Raw genomic sequence first — 22,025 nt, 5'->3', positions numbered from 1 at the left:
ACTCCTTCACAATCAGACTTCTGTGTGCTATGGTCAATAAAACTGCATGTTAATAGCGACCAATTAATAGATTATGTTGCCCGGCCTTAAACGTTGAGGGAGTTTTAATTATTATTTTTCAAATTAAAGAAGTGCTTATTCCCTCCCTTCCCTTGGGGTGGCAGGCGGTGGGGGGGGCTTAGTTTTCTTTCTGGCTGTTTGCTGAAATTCTTGGCTGTTAAAGTTTGGAGAGGGAGGGACACGAGTAGTTTTCACTTGGTCGGAAAGGGGAGAGTCTGCAAGAGGACGCTCTAGGTTGGGTTCCTAGCGATCAGGCAGGGACGGTCCCCGCGGGACATGAGTGAAGAGAAGCAGCAGTCAGGTAAGCGCGATTTTGATGTCAGAAATCACTTATAAACTAAAACATCTGGAGGGGCTTCGCAGTGCCCCCGGGCCGATGAGCCAGACCTCGCGGCTCCCCCTTTTGGAGGCTGTATCTTGCAGACACTGTTCTCAGGAGGGCCGCCGTCACCGCGTCTGTCCATCAGACCCCTGGACATCTTGGCATCCTCGCGACCGCACACCGCTGCTCCTCAGGCTCCTCCACCGGGTCCCAACGCTCTCGGGACGCGCGGGCAGTGACTCCAGGTCTTACTAAAGCCGGTGGCGCCTGGCACCGCGTCTCTTCATTACGCTGAGGGCAACGTCGTCTTAATTCTGATCAGCATCCCAGGCAGTCGATGGTCATTTTAAACTTCTCCCGAAACAACCAGTTTTAACTTTTATTATTTGTAATGTGTGTAACGGCCGAGGTTGGGTAAAAAGTTACTTCTCACCAAGTTCCGAGGAGCAAGCACCTCCGCGGCGTCCCCCACCTCCCGGGCCCTCCCCTCCCCTCGCCTGTTCTCCGGTCCTCGCTCCTCTCCCCTCCTGGGTTTCTCTCCCGCGCCGCCGGGGCCTGGACTCTGGCTTACTCCGTCCCAGGCTCCGCTTCTCCTCCTCTTCCTCCTCCGAGCCGCCAGATGCTTCCTAAAGCCAAGCGGGGTCCAGACCTGCCCGCGCCGCCCGCGCTCCCCGGCCCGAGGGCGCGCTCACGGCCACGCGCGCCCGCATACCCACGCGCACTTGGACGCGCGCGCGCGCGCACCCCCGCGCCCCGGGCCACTCACGCCCCCGCGCCCCGCCCCGCCCCCGGCGTGCACTCCCGGATCTCGAGCAGCGCGTCGGGGCGGCAGCCCTGCTCGGCGATTGGCGGGAGCCAGAGCCTCCCGGAGGCTGGCGCCCACACCATGGGCTGAGCCCGTCGGCGCCCAGGGACTCAGTGCCGCCCGGCTCGGCGCCCACGGCCAGGCACGCGCGCGGGCACACGCGGGCGCGGACACGCGCGGACACCCACGTGCGGGACACGCCCTCCCCCGACGGCGGCGCTCGCCTCTCGGTAAGTCCCGTGGCCCGCGCGCTCTGCCCGGCTCCTTCGCTGGAGGCGGCGGCGGGGACGGTGGCAGCGGGCTGACCCGGCTCTTCCGACGGCGCCGGGACAGGTGGGGTGTGGGACGCCGGGAGGCACGGCTCGTCGTTGCCCGGGTCCTCGGAAGGCGCGCGCGCCCGGGACGGAGGGAGAGGAGTGGAGACCCCCGCAATAGGCGAGGGCCGGGAAAGCTGACCGCGGGGGCCTCGTCTGGGACACCGAGAAAGAGGTTATTTGTTGTTGTCTGGAATAGAAATAAGGCTCGAATTAAAGCCCACGCTTGGCTGAAAGTCGAGACGAGGTGTGGGCTTGGCTGTCACTGCCGGGTCGGTCCTTCTGTGCGTGGAGTCGCCCTTCGACGGCGCTCTCACCGCGCGTTCCTAAACCTGGGCTTAGTCTCTTCTCTGCACTTCTGTCTCTGTCTTTTCACCTTCTGACACCTCAGCTTGCAGCTGTTATGTTTATATGCTTCCCGTTTACCACTTTAATTGGGAAACTTGGCATGTTTAAAAATTATATATATATATATATATATATATATATATATATATATGTATATCAGCTAGCCTTCTTGGTTTCTACCTGAAATCCAACATCTATGTATCGCTATTGTATATTGTATAGAGGCTTTACAAAAGGTACTGCATAGAATTATTTTTAACATTTTAAAGCAGTTAGATGCTATTACCAATAGCAGACTAAACTGCCCAATAAAATGGATAAACAATTTTAATGCCGATGTGAACTTAATACATAGAGTTGTTTATTTATTCGTTGGGATAATTTCGTTATCTTTCCAAAGAACATATTCATATGTGCCACGGATTTCCCACTGTGCATGTTTCTGGAGCTTCTGTAGTTCAGAAAACTTTCAATGTGATTTAAAAAATTTTTTAGTTTTCCCCTGGTGACATACATAGGGCATAGAGTTTATTTACCATTGAGATTATTTTTGAGTATTTTCAATTCTCTCCAAATAGCTTAGAGCCCTTGACCTGGCCTCAGCTACCCGTCACCTTATCACCAGGAGAACTGTCACATTCCTGGGTTTAACCCTTGCTTCGCTGGCAGCAGCTTGCACTGGCTTCATCAGTGGGAAGACCAGGCAATAGAAGTTACATAAAAATCCAACCAGATAAATTAACTCACTATGTGTCAAATTATGAATGAGCTAATTATACCATTGAAAGTACGATTCTAGTGGAAACCGGATGAGCTGTGCAAATTTGTGGCTACTATGCAAAGTTTTCTAATTCTGAAGAAAGGCATTATGAGTTCTACACATATCACAAATACAGTTTGCGGTCTGGTAACCCCAGCTTCGATTTGACTCAGTGACTTTTGGAAATTACACTAAGCCAGCAAATAGGTATTATATCTTTTTGAGTTATTTAAGAATATATAATTCCAGGTACACTTAAAATTTTGGTTTCTTCTCTTTTCTAACACTTTGTAATTCCTTCATTTTATTTTTAAATATTTGGGGTAGCGTTGTGATATATTATTTTCCATGTATCTATTCTCTCATGATGAGTTCTTGGTGATTTACTCTGATGCGCCTTCTTTAGGTAAATTTTTGAGAATTCTTGTTTACCATTGGATTATGTAATGGGACTGCATGTACACGTGTTTATAACCATTGCCTCCTCCACTTCTTCTTCTTTTTTTTTAAAAGCAACTTCATTTTAATTTTTATTTATTTATTTAAAATTTATTTATTTTTTGGCTGTGCTGGGTCTTCATGGCTGTGTGCGGGCTACTCATTGCGGTGGCTTCTCATTGCGGAGCACGGGCTGTAGGCATGTGGGCTTCAGTAGTTGCAGTGCATGGGCTCAGTAGTTGTGGCTCACGGGCTCTAGAGCTCAGGCTCAGTAGTTGTGGCGCACGGGCTCAGTTGCTGTGCAGCATGTGGGATCTTCCCGGACCAGGGCTCAAACCCATGTCCTCCGCATTGGCAGGCAGATTCTTAACCACTGCACCACCAGGGAAGTCCTCGGTTTTGTTTTGGTATTAAAGAAAATTCTTGAGTTTCTCATCTCATAAAATCAGCTATTTTATTTGTGGTAAGGGCTGAGATCCCAGTGGAGTGCCGGATATATAAGTAAAAAGTAAAGCCTCTTTGAAAGATGTCAACCTTGATTTTTAACTTATGTACTATTCTAAAATTTTATATATTGTGCGTATATGGAATATATATTTTGTAAGTAGGTAATAGGAAATTTTCAACTTTTTTTTCTAAAATTAATATTAGCTCTGGTCTTTCCTTGTTACCTGTCCTTAAACAACAACAACAAAAATAATAAAAGGGGGATTTAGTTCTTCACAAGACAGAGGAGCTAATGTTCCTGAGATCTTTTGCTATTCCCCAGTGAAAAACCAGAGCAGGTCAGCATCAGTCATATGATATGGAGGGTGGGGAGACAGTGTCATGTTGAATAAATGTCGGTGCCACTCACTCTTTCATGGAACTTCATTTAGGAGGTGTCGACAGAGAGACACCCGCTTCTAGTGAGACTACTGGAGCCTGGGAAGCAAGAAGTGGTCCAGGTAACTTAGATCAGAAGGAAGTCATTATAAGCAGAATCCCGGCTTTGTGATGCTGCAAGTCAGTGCTCCGTTTAAGCTGGGGGTCGATCTCTCTAAATGCAGGTCTCTTTGTCACCTCCTGGCTTGATCACCCTTTGCTTCCTGGACAAGCTTTTCCAGTGAGGAGGAGAATGCCAAAGGGGTTCCATTTTCTTTCTCCAACGTGTAAGGATACTTGGGCATTCCCAGGGTATATCGTCCTTCAAAACACAGGCTTTGTTTATGATCTGCACCTTGAATTTGGAACTCTTCAAACCTTTTGAGTTGCATTTGTAAGAAAAACAAGCTGACGCAACAGAGGGATTCAAATATTTTGGACACAATTTCAGAAAATTTTGATACGTGGTGGTAGCAGTGTGAGTTCTGGGGGGGGGGACTTTGAAAGTCCCTGCCGTAGTTGGTGACACTCACACAGGAGGTCTCCTAGCTGCCCCTGTATTGTTGATGTCACGATGGCATCTTCCTTGGTGCTTGTTTGCACCCTCACGTGGCTTAGGAACAGGTAATTATCTGTCCATTGTCAGTATACACCTTCTCACATTGATAGATTCAAAGCAGTTATTCTGTAGATTAAAAAAACAGAAGTCTCCGATGGCTGGGCTCTCATTCGCACCAGTTTTTCAAAATAGCCAGGGGGAAATGTTGCCCTTTTAACTTTTTTACCTTTTATTTTAAACATTTTAGTACTTAGAAGAGAGAGGATTCGGTGCTCTATGTTTGTAACATTGCAGATCTAGTGAAGGTAGTGAAGTGATCTGAAGGCGAGTGATCTAAAATTACTTTGCTAAATTTAAGCATAAGTAAGATGTAGACACCACCAAGTAATTAAAGGGTGCATCTAAAAATGGAGCACTGGGTCTGCGTTTTAGATTTAAAGTAACTTTTAAGTTCTTCTATTTTGACAGTGGCCTGTCATAATCTGGAAGACCCTGATTGCGTGTGAGAAGCAGTAATTTAACAATGAAAGTAAGGGGTTCAGTTACCTTGACTCAGCGCCTGGTCAGAAGCAGGAGCAAAGAAAGTTTAGTTCTGAGACTTTTTCCCGTTCCAGAATGGCTGTGGCTGAAGCCTACAATCTCCTTAAAGTGTGTACAATAGGCCTTTTGAATTAATTTATCACTTTTGAAAATCACAACCCTAGAGAATTAGACGGGAGATCTGATCTAGAACAAACTGTTAGCATGTCTCAGGGATTTGAAAACCTAGATCTGTAGTTAAAACATACCACCTAATTTTGAACTGTTTCAGTGGGAATGAGATTTTCACACGTTAGTGTCTCATATCGGATTCCTTTTAGTGCTACTATTATTTTAATAATTATTCCCCCAGGAAAACCTACTCTGGGGGAGAAAAACATGCCTGCAATGGATAGGAAGAAAAACATATATTGTAAAAAATAATAAATAAATGAAAAATAAAACCTAAAGAATGGTTAAAAAAAAAGAAAAAGAAAAAAGCAGGCACATCTACGGTGATTTTTCAAAAACAGGAAACCCTTACTTTCACTTGATTAAGGGTTTGGCTGAGGTCTCCAAACCTTCATTTCAAAGTGAAGAAGAGTATTTGCCCCTTAGTTTGAGTACAGGGGAATGAAGGGGCCCAGCTTTGAGCGGTAATGTACTCGTTTGGTCATATTTCCACTGAGTGATTCTCTGTTCTTGGTGGGGAGATTCGTTTCCTCCGTGAGGGAGTGGAAATGTGGGTTATGGATCCTCGGGGCTCTACGAAAGTAGTTAAGTTGCAAAGTAAAAGAGAGATGCGTGTGCAAGTTTTTCGGTGCTCTAGGCAGGGAGGTTTGTGTCACCACCTTGAGGAAGGATTCGTTTGCGAAAAGTCATAAGCAGCATCGCGGAAATGGATTAACTGGTGCCGTGCACCTTTCTGTCTGAGCTAAGCTGGGCGTCAGGCTCTGTGCTCTTCTGAACAACAGGAGAAACCCAAGATCTTACTATGTGTGTTAACGACCCGTTGCCTTAATATAATCAATTGATTGGAACAGGCAATGGAAAAGCAGTGTTCCCTCCTCTCTGTGCTACTGGTGCTTGGAATTCTGCTTGTGCTGGAGAGAATGAAGAGCTCAGGCTTTTGAGTAGAGGTTGAAAGAAGCTGTTTTGAGGAGGCTGGCGGGAGGGAGGTGATCACGGTGGCACCTTGGGACCCCAGGAGTGAACAAGGACGGTTTCAGGATTCTTCCATGGGACGTACAAAGAACCAAGCTGAATATAAATAATAGCTGAAGTGTGTGCTAGTAAAATGAAATGTTTGGAAACACAAACCATGCACACTTGCCATCTCAACATAAAACTTGAAATTAAATATATCAGAAAATCGAGATTTCTTTTTATTGGGAAACAAGACGCCAATTGGCGTCTTAGGGACATTTTAAGAAGATCGCATTTTAAGAAGAATGGAATCTCATTAAAATCATATCCAACCTCCCGAAGCTGATGTGGGCCTGCTGCCGGATTTACAGATCTGGGTCTATAATTGCTCAAAATTTAAACGTGCCTTGTGCAAGCCTGGCGCTTTCTGGAGTGCAAGTTACAGTAGCAAGATGACAGAATAAGCGAAAGTGGAGGAAAAAATTTGCCTCTTCAGTAGTGCAAAGTACTTTCTAGTCTGTTTGACCCTGGCAGGAACATTTACTTCTCTACAGAGTTTTAAAATAGAAATAATGACAATGAAGTTCAAATCCAGGGAATACTGAGAGTCTTTTCTGGAGAAGGGGTGTTAGGTCAGCATATTACCAGGATTTAAGTTCTGAAACCCCACCCCAAACCGTGCCATTAAAGCAGAGAAAGAGATGGTTGCTTGCAGGGTCAAAGGGAGAGGGTTTTACAGCTGAAGTAGTATCAGGTCCGAAATGGCTTCTAATCCCATCTCATGAGAAAATTTGATGGATTTTTGCAGTTTTCTAAGGCTTATAAATATAGATGATTAAACAGAACATCCCACAAGACCAGTTTCTCCTACGTACTTTATTCCCAAATTGTAAAACTGGAGGTAAGTCCAGAAGAATCGTCCCCTAAGTATGTAGAACCCTCAGTAAACTCCTGGGAGGCAGAGAAGGGGTTATATCTGTTTTAATTTTAAGATCGCATTTGTAACTATGTTTTGCACGCATATAAGTTTTTCTTTGCAAACGTTAAGCGTTAAATCGTGTTGAATTTTCTTTATTAAATTGAGGCAACCTGGAAACACATTTCTCAATCAAAATTTATTGATCACCTATTAAATGAGAGCACTGTCCTGAAAGAGAGATGGGAATGTGGATCGCATAGGGACTGTTAAGACACTGGACATATCTAGAGATTAGAAAAGCAACTGCACATGTAATGGAAAAGCCAGAACACTTCAGAGCTTGCCTGTCTGCCTGTTTGATCCCAGCCATTAGTGGCCTGCCTCAAGTATTCTTTGCTCAACTAGTTGTATTGACAACATGTAAAGGAAACTATAGCCCCTTCCACTCCAAATAGCTAATAGCATTCACTCTGAACGCAACGTCCTTGGGATAGACATCCACAGGTGGAAATTCATGCAGGAGAACGCAGGGAGTGCCGAGCAGGGAGAGACCTGTCTGAGGTCAGATTTGACCCAGACTTGGAAGGTTCAGGACTGCAGCAGAGGAGGGGCATTCTGAGTCACAGAGAGGCAAGCGCCAGGAAGAGACTAGAAGGGCAAGCTGATCTTTCAGTGCAAGGCACTGTGGGGAAGCCTCGGGTCAGGCCTTCAGGAGCTGAAATCTAGAAAGGGAGTGAGTGTACATGCTACTGAATCTATAAGGGGGGTGAAAGCACAGGTCATGGGATCTAGAAAGGGGATGAACACACAGGCCATGGGATCTAGAAAGGGGGTGAACGCACAGCCCATGGGATCTAGAAAGGGGATGAACGCACAGGCCATGGGATCTAGAAAGGGGATGAACGCACAGGCCATGGGTTCTAGAAAGGGGGTGAACACACAGGCCATGGGTTCTAGAAGGGGGATGAACACACAGGCCATGGGATCTAGAAGGGGGATGAACACACAGGCCATGGGATCTAGAAGGGGGATGAACACACAGGCCATGGGTTCTAGAAAGGGAGTGAACGCACAGGCCATGCGTTCTAGAAAGGGGATGAACACACAGGCCATGGGTTCTAGAAAGGGGGTGAATGCACAGGCCAACAAAAATGGCACATTCATCAGTGCCACCTGCTTGAACCAGGCTGGTGTGACAGTGAGCCAGGGTCCTAGGCTGTGCAGTGATGGAGGGAGTGGTCCCTAGGGGGCTCTGATGTGCTGCATTCGGGGCCATGACAGAGACCATCCCCATGCCTGCTGTAGGTCAGCTGTTGGGCAAGCTTGTTATCTTATCAAGATTTGGGTCTTATCAAGACTTGGGGTCGACTCAGCATGAGGAGTAGTTGTCTGAGTTGGATGTCATTCATCCAGCTTGGAGGTGTGCGTGTGCCCCAGCTCCGGCACGGGTGCAGGATCCTGTGACCTCCTGGGTGGGCTGCCACGTTCTTAGCTCCTCTTCCCGTTCTTGCCCTTGTTTCCCTTTAGCCTCATCTCTATTGTTTAATTTGCATCTACTTCGGAATTTTTAAAAAACCTTGTTATATCACCTGTATCCTTGTGGATCACTTTAAATCCTTTTACGGAACAAGATAGATTGTAAATAAAATAGTCCACCTCCTAAGAATCATACAATCGAAAAGGGATCTAGACCATGCCAGAGGAAGACCAAAAAATGCTTCCCGAAGGTTGGTGCGTTGGGCCTGCACCATGGCGTGTCCTGGCTCTAGATAGGCAGGGATGGGGGTGGGAGGGCAGCCGCAGTCAGGCACTGCGGTGCTCGGAGTGTGGGAAGTGCCCCCTGGGAGCTGGGGGACACAGCACAGGAACTGCCCAACCCCTGGTGTTGGAAGGACCAAGCTAGACACCAAGTGTGAAGTTAAAAGGCAGGGAATAAAGTAAGCTTGCAAAGGAGAAGCGAGTTGTGATGTTTAGAGCATGGTCACTGACCTTGACTCCACCAGGCGGTGCAGACATGGGATCCCTGTTGCCCCAGGGCATCCTCACCACGGCTCTGTGAAGGTGGTGTTTTATTGCCCCATTTTCCAGAGTAGCAAAGTGAGGCTTGGGAGAGCTGAGTGATGTGCCCACAGTCACACAGATAGAGCCAGAGCAGAGTCCGAACCCAGCTGGGGTTTGGCCCTGGATCCCCACTGCTACGGGGAGTTCTCTTGGTCAGCACAGAGGGTCCACTTATGGAAATGACAAGAAGGGGGCAGGGTGACATGGAGGCAGGGTGGGTGGAAGGTCAGAGCAGCGCTGGGCAGGGGATATAGAATGTGAGTCTCACGTGTACTTTTAGAAAGGAAAAAGAAACATGAAATTAATAATTAACTATTATTATTAAAAGTTAAGAATCTATTTTACGTAATAGATGTCCAAAATATTATCACTTCAAGTGTCATCTATATAAAAATATTGATGAGCTCTTTTACATTTTTTTCTGTATTAAATCTTCAGAATCAAGTGTGTGGGTTACATGGAGCACATCTCAATTTGCACTGGCCACATTTCATGGGCTCAGTAGCCACATGTGGCTCTTGTATTGGACAGTGCAGGTCGACACTATTCAGCATAGGTGTTCAGGATTCATATAATTAGGAGCTGTGACGTCTACTGTATAACTTGATCACAGTAATAGAATTTTTGTGACTTCGTGTCCCCCTTGGCAATATCGCCCAATATATCACGCTGGAGCCAGAAATGATAGCAATAAAAATGTGAACGCAGGCTTCCCTGGTGGCGCAGTGGTTGAGAGTCCGCCTGCCGATGCAGGGGACACGGGTTCGTGCCCCGGTCCGGGAAGATCCCACATGCCGCGGAGTGGCTGGGCCCGTGAGTCATGGCCGCTGAGCCTGCACGTCCGGAGCCTGTGCTCCGCAACGGGAGAGGCCACAACAGTGAGAGGCCCGCGTACTGCAAAAAAAAAAAAAAAAAAAAGTGAATGCTAGCATGGTATGTTCTGTATCAAACCTGCAGTTTTCAGATTGCAGAGATCACGTATGTATGATTTCCTGTTGACTCACTTCATGCTTTTAAGAGGCAAAACCAAATATCTGCTTTCAGACTGAAACTTCATGTGCCTGGTGACAAATAGTGCTGCTTTTGTTGGAATCATGCTCTGACAGCTTCTCGTATAAACATCTTATTTGAGTATTCCCTGTTTAAGGGTAATCCCGGCAGGATGACACATTACTTATTTTGCCCGTGGACAGTGTCTTGAGGATAATACAATTTATCATTTTGAGGAATAGCGTTCTTGAGGTGCTAGAATCCCAGAGAAAGAAAGGGTAGCCATCAGATGGATTGCTGCAGAGTTAACTTCTCAGAGCACACGTTCGCACAATTTGGTGATGACAGATTGCATCTAATGCGGGCCTTTCCCTCTCCTGTAACGCTGAAGTTCATAGCCAAGTCAGTCACATGCTGCTTATTATTGCCGGTGTACTATGTGTAATGTGTCGTTGAATAACTTAGCCCTTTTACCGTCTGCATGTTTTAAAGCTGATTTAATTTAATTTTTATGCAAAGTCAAAACCTTCCCTACAGATTCTTACTCATTCACCTTCCCCTGAATAAGAAGTGTGTGTTCAGTTCAGGGCCCGGTCGGCAGTGAACTCCTTGTCTGCACGTTTTTCTAGATAGTTTGTGTTCGTTACCACCCGTGCAGGAGGGCATTTCACTCCATTGTTCTGGTTTATTTTTGCTGGTGGGCAGTGCTTACTGTAAACAAAACAAAAGTGTGTTAAATAAGATATGTGTGCCTTTTCTCAAGTCGAATTTGCTGTGCAGAATCGAACACCTAATTCAGGGCAGTTATTGGCATCCCAACACAGATAGAAAGGATTTTGCGATTTATTAAAAAAACCCAGAGAACTCAGAACTAACAAATGTGGCTTTGTGTGCTGGTCTAGACGTTCCGCATCTCTCATTGTCGGGATGCTTCATTTTAGGTCAGCAAGGAATAAACCAAAAAGCGAGAGTGTTTGTGCGGTGTATGTTTCTGCTGCTTTCAAACACAGGCAACACGTTAAATCTTGTAGCTCAGTCCTGTTTCGCTCCACGCGGAGCATCGGTCGCCAGGTGAGATCCTGTTAACGTGACTGCAGTTCTGTTCCAGGACCTACGGCGTGTCCACTCGATGCCATACGCCGCGTTCATTGCACCACTTTCCCACGGGAGTACAAATTTAATTTAAAGTCTAACTTATATTTGAGAAGTCTGAAGCACATTAAGCCTTCTTGAATAATTCACTCGGGGTTATGTTCAGTGAACATGCGTAAATATGAGAACGTGCGAGGCAAGTGGTCTAAACAGAGCGAATACGAGACCACACTGATGCGAGCCACATGTGCTTAAAATCTTGGAGGAAAAACCGTGCCGTCACGGGCACCCAGAGCCTTCGACTGGCAGCGTGGCTCGGCAGGGAAAGTTGAGGTCCAGTTGCTTCTGTGTGGGGTCCTTGCAAGTTGCCACATCCTCAGACAAGACCTTGGAGGCAAATTGCTGAACGGCTCTGACAGCTCGTGGCTGCAGCTGTGGGCTGGGGCACAGAGAAGGTGACAGGGACCCAGCGGGTCTGCCCATCCCCACATGGATTCCCCACCAGCTTCTCTGGTTGGGTGTTCGTGGGTGTGAAATGGCTAAAATGTGCTCTTGGAAACTGCTGTATTTAGGTAACTTGGATTAAGAATGTCAGCTGTGGAGTGTTTTCTTTCTCCCCTTCGGGATGAACAGCTTTCATATGCTGTAGGGATGTGTGGGCGGATTCAGTGACAGGACCAGTAACACCCAGTAGAGTCACCTTATGAAGGTGTTGCTAAGCACTTCCCTGTTCCTGTGGTCTCTAAACTCACTGATCCCCCTCTCTGCAGCCAGAGCCCCTGTCCCTCCTGCACGGGTCTTATTTCCTCAAGTGTCTGGATAGCACGGTTTTGATGGTGAGCGTCAGCGAAGTGTCACCTGCAGTGGACACGCACAGGGGCTAAAAGAAACAAGGCAGTGAGTCTAATGAAATCAGGCTGCAGATGTGAAGCGATTTTGGAATATCCTGCCCCTGGTTTCTGTCCTGTGTCTGGTTTTCATGGAAATTTGTGTCTGGGAATGAGGGGGAATCGGAGTGGATTTGCTGGAGGCAGGTGACTGCGTTCTTTGGCCCCGGCTGTCAGGACTCTGGTCCAGGCACTTCCGAAGAGGGGAGGGAGTCAGAGGCCTTAGGAGATTCAATGGGCACCGTGCAATCTTTATCAGACAGGGAGGATTTTCGCAGACTTCCTGATATTTGAAAATTATTCATAAGTCTGCCCTAGTCTGGGAGTTTTAGCACCAAAAACATACCCCACTTACTGTCCGTAAATTACATTTTGAGGTCATCACAGAGTTACTTCTGTATTCTGTGATGCTGGCTTACGTAACCTCTGAGATTACGAGTCAAAATGACTCCATTTCTCTCTCCAGCAAGGGCACAGACAGCGCAGGTCAGGAAAACATGTAGCATCGTGGATGGCCCTGTTGGAAATATAGGCTATCTCTCCAAAGGGCTGGGAATGAGTTCCGGCTTAACCCAGATGAAAGAAGATACAGAAAGTGGACATGAGGATGAGAATCAGTTACGTTGGCACTGGCAAAGGAAGCAAGATAAAACACGGTTTTTTAGTCTTGGCTCCAAGCAAGTAAAAAAAAAAGAATTGCACATCATGTATTTGAGAAAGATAAACGCGTGCTTCCTTTCTGGAATAAGTAAGGTTCTTAATAGACTAAGGCAAGGCAAAGATTGTTTGCTGCGTTGGATATTTAATATGGAATGAGAAGATATTCTGAGAGATCTTTAGTTCGTAGACATTTAAAAAAAAATAGGTCATTGTTTTCAAATAAGTACAAGCATCTGCTTCATTTGCATTAGCGTATTAGCTCTTTATTTCTTTCCTTTTCTAGTTTTTGTTTTTCTCTTTGGTTTTGTTTCTTGCGCTCAATGCCCATTGGCTTCTAAAACAAGAGGAGACATGTGTGTGAATTGTTGGTTAAAGAGTATCTCAGTGTAGCATAACTCTTCCAATTCCCAGTTTACAAAGAAATCATTATGGGCACATCGTAAACAGACTGGAGTAAATGCAAACAGGATTTCTTTATCACTGAAGCACCGGTGCTAAACATATCGAGAAGTCATAATATTTTGGGATGCAGTTACCCTTAGGCTTAAATTATTTTTCAACCTTTTTTCATAACCAATCCCCTAAGGAGTCTTTTCAGACATTTCTTCCCCTAATCACCCTTCTCCCACCTGAAAATTTAACACCACAGTTACACAGCATATCGGTTTAGGAATCTTACATTATACATATACATGTATATCTACATTTAGGTGTATCTGTGCTTTATACATAAAAGAGTGAGACCTTCTTTCCTCCTCCAAGAACAGATTTTAGCCTCCTTGGGAATGCATGGCTTAACTTCGAGAGATGCTGATTGTTTAGAGAAGAGATGGCCGATGCCACTCCGTGATCTTAGAAGGGATTGACAGAGGGGGGGTAATCCAAGGGAACTCAGGACATTATGCTGGGGAATTACGTTCTCCTTTGTATCCAGAGTGCCCTGAAAACTGACGGTATTAAAGCAAGGGCAATTTTATTTTTTTATTGAAGTATAGTTGATTTACAGTGTTGGGTTAATTTCAAGCAAATGAAGTTGATAGCTCCTTGTGTATTTCTCAGAGGGCTCCATTGACCATGTATTTCTGCCAACCACACACTCCGCACGAGAACAGGTGATGGGGTGCTTATCAGACTTAGGGTATACACGATCAGCAAGTCTTCAGAAACACCCAAGTTGCAAATACAAGTCCCCACGAGGCCAGGGAACCCTTGCGTGTCAGTGACCAGAAAGGCCACCTTTACTTCCCCATCTGGGCAGGAGCACCCCTCCTCTGCTTCTGCAGACAGCGCTTCCCCATAGTCTCAGATGTAGAAATACAGGTTGTGTGGCCGATTGGATGCAGCTGGATCCCTTTGGCGCTAAGGTTTCCCCTCTAGTAAAAATGGAAATATATTAAACAATAAACAGCCCCCCCAAACACGCCAAGTTGAAACCAAAAATCAATCAGAAGAGAAAAACATTTGGGCCAGTGTCAAGAGAAACAAAACCAAGCCAGCACAAATTTTTATGAAAATGATCACTGTATAGTATTTCCATGAACAGGCAGCTGACTCAGAGGTGGAAGGGTGAGTGTTCTGAGCAGCCTGTCCCCGGCCGGAGCTGACGGGATACTTACTAGAAGGGACCGGACCCAGTGATACCAAAAATAGGAATAACTGGATGAGGGAAAAAACCAGATTCTTAGGAAGGGAGAGACGTGCGAGCTGTGAAACCAGGGCGGTTTGGTGAGAAGCTCACATTGTACTTGAGTTTCCCCTCCTCGCCAGCAGTCCTGCCAAATCCTCTGGTTCTCAAAGTCAGTAATAGTATCCAGAGTCCCTTTTCTTCTAGAATAATCAAATGATAAATAACATTACTGTGAGTGCAGAGCGCACAAAGGTTAAGTTTTTAAAAAATGCTTACCTCCAGCTCATGGTATAGGAGGACTTATGATATTTTCTGGTAGTATGCTTCTTTCTGGAATGTCACCAAGAAATTTGCTTCTGTTGAGATAGGTGATCCAGGCGGGTATCTGGGCCTAGAGCATCTCTGAGCCCGTGATGTGATGCAGAGCCTGGCGGCTCCTCTGCCCCACCCCTGACGCTGTCTGTGCTGTGCATCTGGAAGGTAAAAGGTGCATTTTCATGGATTCTTTTTGTCTTTGTTGTCTCCGTTTCAAGAGGTCCTAACCCCCAAGCAAGTCACATTTAATTATGAAAGCTCTCTCTCCTAACCCTTCCCCCTCTTCTTCACAAAGGCTTCTTTTTCATTTCTTACAAATAGTTAGATCACCAGTGGGTGATCCACAGTCAGAATTTTGAAAACCAAACAGGAGAATTGACCAAGTGCTATGACGTGGCCACATGAAGAACAGATTTGGAAGTTGATGAGTGCTTGCCCTTAAAAATCGCTCAGAATGCCTCTTCAAACAATGACTGCTCTCACAGTACGTGCCATAGTAAAATTACAGTGTTATTTACTTTTTTTGGTAATAGGACCAGATTAGATGACGCACCACAGTGTATGCCTAAACACTTATTTATATTACAAGCTGTGTATCTGGTCTTCTGTAGCCATCGTTGACACTTACTTCACTCCACCTTTTCTGGAGAATTCCCTTTGAACTTACTAATTGAGACTGTTGACTATAAAGCAGTCTAGGAATTTAGAAAACATTGAGGATCCTAACCAACCAGGGTCAGTGATAACAGGAAGTCCACGTCTGTATCCAGAAAAGTAAATATCAAATACCATTTGGTTTTCTAGGCCATTTCAGCATTGTTTCACTGCTTGGCTCAATTGTCTTTAACATGATTTTTGCATGGCATTCCCCCGCCCCAAATCTTTTAATAAACATAAGCTATTACATACACACACACACACACACACACACACACACACACACACGTTCACACATATATATAATCTAGTACATAGATTTCATGTGTACTGTACATATAATCTATTGCATAGATTACAATATTGCAATAATCCTGTAAATATTGTGATAACCTCTCACCAGGGCCTAGAATTCAGGATAAGTTGTCTCTTCTTAGACCACATTCAGAGAGGTCTGAGGAGGACCCCAGTCTTACTGAATTTCACTCTGTTGCTAATTACTCAGGTAGAAAAAGACCATGTTCTATGTGATCTCCTTCTATGGGGCTCCTATAGGTCAAGGCACCTGCTGTCCGTGTACGGGAAGGCTCCACACCTAAACAGAAGCCTTCACAAGACTAGTGGAACCTGGGGAAAATTCTTTTAACATTGGAGAGTTGAATCTCCTTTAAAAATATAAGATTTTTAAAAGCAAAGATGTCTTCCCATTATTTTATAGTATGTTGTCATAAATAGAAGCTTCTTTTAAAAGGGATTCTTCTACTGAGTAAAGATAGCATCACGTTGGTTTGCAGACAGAATGCCGCTCTAAAAAATGGAGCCCCATTTTCACTGGAGTCAGAAAGGCAGTCACCGTCCCTGCTTTTCCCTCCCCTCTTTATGCCTTGGCCTTGATTCAGGCTGTCAACTCCAAGTCCATCCACAGTGGATCCAGGGTGCCACCCAGAGAGGGGGTGAGTGTGGCTGGAAAGACCCTTCCAGGGAAGACAGACAACTTCACTCACGTTTGTTGAGCTGATGGGACAGAAAGGGAGCAGGGTGACAGAAGGGACTGTTATGGTCACGCTAGTCCCTGGGGACCCCAGCCTTCGGCAGTGGCTGGTTTCTTTGGGTGCTGGGCTGTGAGTCACCCCCTGCAGGGGAGGGTTTGTTACCTGCCCTACATCACCAGTCAGCATTCCAGTCAAGGCCTTTGTGCTTCTCTTCTCATATTGACTTGAACTCTCTCGGAACACATGGGATTTACATAAACACACAATGTCACGATTCTCTACATTGACCAAAAATGGACCTGGGAAAATTTTCAGATGATCCTGCCAGCACTGAAATGGAACAATCTTGGTTGAATCGAATCTACCTTTGACCTTTTGAGCGTTGTTCTCGTGGGTTGGGATATTCAGGAGCGGGCTGATCACATGGGTCCTTTTGTTCCACAGAACACCTGAATTTCTGTGTGTGGTCTGAAGGCCTGTTCTACCATAAGAAAGCATTTTGCCTCTTAAATAAAGAACCAGGGACTACCGTGCTCTTGGCTCTGGGGTGTGTCAAGTTTAGAAGAAGGAAGAGCTGTGTCCTGGCTCTGTCCCCCTGCAGACTTGCAGGTCCGTGGGCTGTAGGTGAGGTTCATGGAGTGCATGCAGGCTCACTAGGTATGTCCAGAAAGATGTTTTTGTTCCCCCCTTGGGGTTTAGTCCTGAGACTACCAATTAAACCATTCAATAAATCCTCCATTATAGGTAGTAAAACCTAACTTTAGGTTTCCTGCTTGCTCCAGTATCCTGCTTGTTTGCTACTAGTTGGCAAAAGTCTGCTCCCCGGGCCTGGGGTGCAGACGCTTCACACTGCACCACATGTTCAAGCCTTTTTCTCACATATTTGGCGTTTGGTCTTCATTCCCTGACTGCTTTTATCTTGAGTTTCAAAAACTTCAGAAGATAGCGTTTTGCAGAACTCTGCAGCTTACTTGGTTCTTTTCAGTGGACAACTTTGATGCAAAGACTGAGGGAAGGGGGCATGGAGAAGGCAGTGGGTGTCAGGGTGGGTAAAGTGAAGGGTGAAGGCCTTTGCAACTTTTGCTCAGAATATGAAGGTCTGTCCCCTGCAGGTGTTTCATGCTCTGTGATCTGTAACTCAGCCCCTTCCGCATACTCAAAGCTTCTTGGGAAGACACACGCATGTTCTGAATTCCTACTGGGACCAGTTCATCCCTCCTACCTCTCCCAACAGCCTCCACCAATGATCCTGAATGTTACCAAGTCCAAGCTTGTACTGCTTGCTGCACGACAGGCCAATAAATCGAGAGATGAGTTATTGGGGCAAGGAATAGCGATTTTATTCGAAATACCAGCTGACCGAGAAGATGGCAGACTCGTGTCCCAAAGAACCATCTTACCCGAGTTAGAATTCAGGCTGCTTTTATACTAAAAAGGGAGGGGATTACAGTCGTTTGCTGCAACCTTTCTGGTGCCAGATCCTATATTCTTGCCACTGTCCGTGTGGGTCAGGTCATGATGTTCCTGTAAACCTCCAACAAGACAAATGTTATTCTCTGTTCTGCAACTTTTTAATCTCTATATGAATGGAAAAGTGTGACACCTTTAAAGGTCAGAGCCTTGAGAATGAGCTATCCTGTATATTTCAGGCTATAGGCAACATTCTTAACTTGCAGCAAAAGCGATAGAATACAAAGATTAAAGTAAAAGAAACAGATCCAATATGGAGTCAGATTTGTTCTTCCCTATTACACGAATGGTTTAGCAGGGCTAGAATTTGGGGGATTTGGAGGTGGGCTGTGTCTTCCTCATTGTCTGTCTCAGAGTCACAAATCCACTCTCTGGTTTCCTGATATTATTACAGTAAAAACAGCTCCCCTCTCATCCCTTGAATTTAGAAGGTCAGCGGGTGTAAGGAAGTTAACAAGGATATTCTGGGTTTGAGGCAGCCAAACTTTATTACCTACAAAGGAGAGATGAAACTCATGGAAAGTTGTCCTCTCACCCTGGAGACTTGGCAGGGAGCAGTGTGCCCCGAAAGATTCGGGTGAGAGTTTGGGTGTGTGTATAAATTTATTGGTTGACCAGGAGTGGGGCGTGAGGTGAAATCTATGTGAACAGTGTTAAAACGTTTAAAACGTACAAATGACATGTCTAAGCATTTTTGAACTTTGGAAGGCGATGTCTGTAATAGGCAGTCTCTATAATACTTTCTTCATTGTGGAAATATTAGAACATACAGATAGACAAAAATACTTAAATTAAATCTTTCCACACTCAGACCTTACAGCTACTGACAATGTTGCATTTAATTCCAGAATGGTGGCAATTCTTTTGTATACACTTTTTTCCAAAAGTGGATCATATCACATATACTTTTATAACCTGTGTTTTTACTTAACATTGTAACTATCTGTCCATGTCAATAAATATGCTTAATGAAATATCTTTTTTCTGCCACATTATTTTAACACTGTCTAGGATTCCATTGTATGGCCCTATCATGATGGACTTCATCTATCCTCTCTGTTGAGTATTTAGGCTGTTTCCAGTTTTCTCTATTATAAACCAAGAGCTCTCCATCTTGGCTGCTGAATACAGATGCCCTGGCCCCATCACAGTCCAATTAAATCAGGCTGTCTTGGGGGCGAGGCCCAGGAATCAGTATTCTGACATTCTCTGAGGGTCTAAGGTCACTGTTGCAAACCAGTGGTCTAGTTTACCAAAGACTAGGATACATTCTTGGAAGTGGAATTTTGGGGTCAAGGGTGTGTGTCTTTAATCTTTTTTTTCTTTTTTTTTTGCGGTACGCGGGCCTCTCACTGCTGTGGCCTCTCGCGTCGCGGAGCACAGGCTCCAGATGCGCAGGCTCAGAGGCCATGGCTCACGGGCCCAGCCGCTCTGCGGCACGTGGGATCTTCCCGGACCCGGGTGCAAACCTGTGTCCCCTGCATCGGCAGGCGGACTCTCAACCACTGCGCCACCAGGGAAGCCCTGTCTTTAATCTTTTGATGCGTCCTGCCAAATTACCATTCAGAAGTATTTTTTGTTTTAAACTAATTTTCGCCTTCAGTTTTAAGGCTTTTCAAAGGTGAAGGATGAAAGAATGTGTGTGTGGATTTGGGGAAGAGGTTTGTAGAACACCAGATAACTACACTGAGCGGTTTGGCTTTTGCTAGTTTTTGGTATAGTAACACGACCTAAATAAACAAACAAGTGTTACTAAAATAATGAAGAGGGGTGTGTTTGGTGCCTCTTTCTCCCCATGGAGCTTTGGTCAGACCACCAGGCAGATGCCACAGCCCTGACGATGGGCATGTGACAGTCCTGCAGGAGGTGCTTTATACCTCTAGGCCCCTGATGAATCCTGAGACATCTGCTCCACAGCTGCCTCTTCTTTAGTTTATTCACTCGGACGGTCCCCTACATATTTTATCACTTTTCTAATGTAGTTGTTATTGTTCTCAAAATAATACATATCTATCTATCATCTATCTAAGTTTAAAAGTCCAATAGTATTTCCAAGCTTATAGCAGTTTTCTGCCCAACGCCTCCCAAAGGTAACTCCTGTCGTCTTAGCTGTTCTTCTGTCATTTACCTCCATGTTTGTAAATCATGGGCTTGTGCTGCTCCTTTATGAGTTTTCAGTTTGGGCACTATTGATTTTCTATGAAGGAAGAGCAGAATTTGCTCATCCCCCACCCCATCCCCTCCCTGTTCCTCCAACCTTCCAAGTAGTTAAGCAATGATGTCAGTTACATTAATGTTTACTTCTAAGTGATTGTAACTATGTAACTATTATTAAAGGTGAACCATATGCTGTGCTGCGTTTGCCTTTTGTCTTTAATACCTGGGATTTGAGTGTTGCCTTAGTTTTTCTATGTACTTATCAGTAAGAGGCCAGTCAACTCCCCAGCAGAACTGGCATCTCCTGCCAGAGTGGCAGGATACATTCAGTCATCTCTCAGGTTTTTGGAGGGAAGGGAGAGGATGACTTTGGGAGTCCTGTGTTCTTAGGTTCTAGGTGAATTGGCTGCTTCCAAGAACTGGGGGTCTCTTGTGTGGGACTCCCTGTGCCCCCATTATCCCATCCCTCTCATTCTTGGGGTGGCCATCAGCTTGGCCATTTGGTCAGGCATTCAGTTCTCTTTAAAAAACATTTTCCTCACGATTTGGAAAGCGATGCTTCATTGACCCCTGGTTCCTGTTTCTTTTTTTTTTATTGAAGTATAGTTGATGTACAATATATAAGTTACAGGTATAATAGTGATTCACAATTTTTACAGGTTATATGGTTCCTGTTTCTTCTCTCTGAATGCTTTCAGGCTTTTCTCCTTGTTCCTGGTGTTCTGAAATTTCACACTGATGTGCCTCAGTCAGAGTTTGCTTCCTTTTATTGTGTTAGGTGCTCAGGGGGCCCTTTCTGTCTAGAAGTTCATGCCTTTCAGTTATAGGAAGTTTTCCTGTATTATTTCTTTGATAATTTTCCTTCCATTTTTTCATGTGCTCTGTTCTTAGAACTCATCAATTAGGAGTTGAATGTCTTCTCTGATTTGTTATTTCAGCATCTTTTTTAAAAAAAATGGAGGCAGCATCTTTACTTTATCTCTAGTATCTAAGTGATAGTTTTTATAAGTTAAAATATTTTTCTCTGCTTCATGTCATCGTTTTGCTTTATGTTTTTCTGTTTCTGTTTGTTGGTTTTGGTCACTGTCGCTCATGTTGGAGGTTGTCTCCCATCTGGTGGTGCTTGGGTGCTTGTTCTGATGAAGAATGAGCCCAGGTGGGGTTGTTGGCTGTCGTGTGTGCCATGATGGGGGTGGGTCCTGACCATGGCATTGGAGAACACGTGGCTGTTTCAGAGCTTTTTCTTTGGAGCTGGTCAGTATCTCCAGCGAAGGGTGCTGCAACCTTCTACCCTGGGAAGGGCAGTGGAGCAAGGTTGGGGGTTGTGAGAGCCTGGCTGCAGTGTGCTGAAGGTCAAATAGAGGGAAGGTCCTTGGAAGGGGGGGTGTCTCACCATTCACTTAATTCTCCTTCCAGTCCAGTGCCTCATCCCCACACTCTGCAGGGCTTGGAATCCTCACCATCTCTGGAAGGGGACCTCCAATTTCCTGCCAGGGTATGCCCAGGAGAGGAGGGCACTTGAAATGCTCCTTATGCCAGCTTCCTTAAACTCGAGTTTTTGCCCCTCCTCTCCCCCTCCATCATGTGCTGGGCCCTCAGACATCAGGACCTCTCTGGGCTTCTGTGGTGTGAATCGTATTTCCCTTTACTGGCTTCCTTCTTTGCTGGCACAGAGGTCCCCTCCATCAGCTGCCACTTAACCATTTGCTTCTCATCTTGCAAACTGGGTGGGTATCTCCCTTAGGCTGATGTCTCCTCTTTCTTTCCTCTGTCTGCCTGGGTTTCTACTTTTTGTGATATTATTCTGAAGGTAAGCTTATGGGTCCAACATGCCATTTTTATTTTTATTTATTTACTTATTTACATCTTTATTGGAGTATAATTGCTTTACGATGGTGTGTTAGTTTCTGCTTTATAACAAAGTGAATCAGTTATACATATACATATGTTCCCATATCTCTTCCCTCTCCCTCCCTCCCACCCCTCTAGGTGGTCACAAAGTACCGAGCTGATCTCCCTGTGCTATGCAGCTGCTTCCCACTAGCTATCTAGTTTACGTTTGG

The 22,025-nt window shown here is 45.4% G+C and overlaps 1 protein-coding gene across 2 annotated transcripts in view; it reads left to right on the top strand.

Annotated features, from left to right (window-relative positions):
- The first annotated feature begins 271 nt into the window (after positions 1–271).
- Positions 272–22,025, top strand: part of ERG (ETS transcription factor ERG) — a 279,139-nt gene continuing 257,385 nt past the window's right edge. The window contains exon 1 of one of the 2 annotated variants that reach the window (XM_073804510.1): positions 272–361. The gene's annotated coding sequence lies outside the window, so the exon portion shown is untranslated. Of the gene's footprint in view, positions 362–1,250; positions 1,418–22,025 lie in introns of those variants that run through there. The other variant, XM_073804509.1, reaches the window with a different exon arrangement.

Source organism: Tursiops truncatus, chromosome 4 (assembly GCF_011762595.2).
Source record: "Tursiops truncatus isolate mTurTru1 chromosome 4, mTurTru1.mat.Y, whole genome shotgun sequence".
In the NCBI taxonomy this organism is placed as follows: domain Eukaryota; kingdom Metazoa; phylum Chordata; class Mammalia; order Artiodactyla; family Delphinidae; genus Tursiops; species Tursiops truncatus.
Note: the sequence above shows the minus strand (reverse complement) of the source record. Positions and strands in the feature narration are given on the sequence as shown.